The sequence below is a fragment of the Penaeus monodon genome, chromosome 1 (genome assembly GCF_015228065.2).
Source record: "Penaeus monodon isolate SGIC_2016 chromosome 1, NSTDA_Pmon_1, whole genome shotgun sequence".
In the NCBI taxonomy this organism is placed as follows: Eukaryota; Metazoa; Arthropoda; class Malacostraca; order Decapoda; family Penaeidae; genus Penaeus; species Penaeus monodon.
Genome location: NC_051386.1, coordinates 35,277,699 through 35,280,198, shown reverse-complemented (window position 1 = coordinate 35,280,198; position 2,500 = coordinate 35,277,699).

The following is a 2,500-nucleotide window of genomic DNA, read 5'->3' as shown; positions in this document are numbered from 1 at the left end:
CCCTGTCTAACACCTTTTTTAATTGGTATTTTATCGGTTTCCGTGTGGAGCTTCATGTTTGCTGTCCCAACTCGTATACATTTTTCAGTATTTTACAATATACCTCCTCTACTCCTGGTCTTCGAATAGCTTCCAGTACTGGTATTTGTAAAGAGTCAAATGTCTTTTTGTAATCGATGAAGGCCATACACACGGGTTTCCTATATTCGTTTATTTTTTCTCTTATATGCGGTAGCCTGCCAGTTCTCTAGGCTGGCTAGAATCCAGACTGTGCGAGTTGTGATGACTTTTGTGAACATTTTGTAGGTAACTGAAAGGAGGCTTATGGGTCGGTAGTTTTTAGATCCTTTCTATCTTTTTTTATACATAGAAACACTTGTTGCATTTTTCCAGGCTTTCAGAGTTTTTCCGTTGTTAAAAAGGGTGTTTCACTGTTACATTTTCTCCTGTATCTGTTGTAAGGTCTAAACTAATTCCCTCTTCACCTGGTGTTTTCCCTCTCTTCATGCCTTTGACCGTTCTTTTATTTCTTTTGTTGTGATGATAGGTACGTCTCTAGTCACCGCATTTTCTTCTATCTATAGCTGTTCATTTGAGTTGTATAGATCCCTGTAAAAGTCTTCCACTACTCATTCCACTTTCATTCTTATTATATGTCACTTCTCCGTCTGGTTTCTTTATTGCATAAATTTGATTTCTCCCTGTTCCGAGTCTCCTTTTAACTGTTTTCATGCTGGTACCTGAGATCACTATTTCATTTATTACTTGAGTATTGAATTTCCATATATCTCTCTTCTTTTTATTTATAGTCTCTGTTAGTTCAGCTAATTCTATTTTGTCCCTGTTTGACGATACTTTCATGACTACGTTTTTGCATAACTTGTTATGGTTTCTCCCGTTTTTTACCTATTTTGGCATTAAAATCTCCCATAACCATTGTAGTTTTTTACTCTCTCGCTGGCTAATTGAATACCTTCATAGTTTTATTGTTACTAAAGCCACACTTTCGCTTACACTATAGAATTTCATGATATTCTTTTCTAAGCGTTTGTGAACTAAGAAACTCACCCCTAATTCCTGCTCGCTACCCTGGGGTTTACCTCTCCAATAGAGCACATGTTTATCATCTGTTCTTCGCTTAGTCTTCTAACTTCACAGAGTCCTACAACTTTCCATTTAATGAAAGGGAGTTCCTCAAGTAATGCTAGTAGGCCGAATTCAGTTCTCATGGTCTTTATATTATATGTGCAAAGGTTCATCAACGTGAGGCGGTCTGTTTTTACAAGAGATTTTTAGCACAATCTGCTCTGGAGCGATCCTGATCACCGCCGTAACCAGGGGCTCCTTCGCCTCCGGAGAATGAGTGCCGTTGCTATGTTTGTGCAGCATGGTTTTTGATTGAGAGGGAGACAGCCGAGTTACCCCCCACCTAGATACACCTAGGTGTATCTTGGTGGAAGGGGAGTAGTTTTGCCGGGATGCCCCTCTAGCAGGGTTGGCCCTGTTTAGTGTGAACTTATGAGTAGCAACGCACGGGCCTGCTCACTAAACCAGGGTATACTCCCGTCAGCATGGGCTTGAGTATCAGAAGTGCATATATGTGTGATTATATTTTATACACTGATTTCATTTGTTCGTATGTACACCTAGTGCACACATAGTTGTTCACCCGCAAATGCCCTAAGTACGATGCATATGTTCATTTTCGTGTACATGCACATGCAAGCATACACCTTTACTTATGCTCCTATGCATATTATATGCATACATGCTCTTACATTATACACACATGCGCATGCATACACATATACACATACGCGCACATCACATGCGGATACATATATGTATACGCACCCACATATATGCAAACACACACATGTACATGTCTCGTACACGTGCTTATGACTAAACATACACACATATATAGCCATACATATGCTTACGCAAACGTATATGCGCATGTACGTTTATGAGTACACATAAGTGTTCACCTACATATGCATGTATACAACTGTACATTTATATATATATAAATATACATATTACTCACATCCATACATATACACACATCCATACACATATACATATACATACACGCACACACACACATACACATACACACACCCACACACACAAACACACACACACACACACTCACGCACACACACTCACACACAAATATATATATATATATATATATATATATATATATATATATATATATATATATATATACATATATATATATATATATATATACATATATATATATATATATATATATATATATATATATATATATATATTTTATATATATATATATATATATACACACATATACATCTACACATATATACACATCTACACATATACATACATATACATATACATGCATGCACATATATACACATACATATAGACACATATGAATATATACACACATACGCACCAATATACATATCTACATATATATACACATGTATACCCTCATGTACAAGAA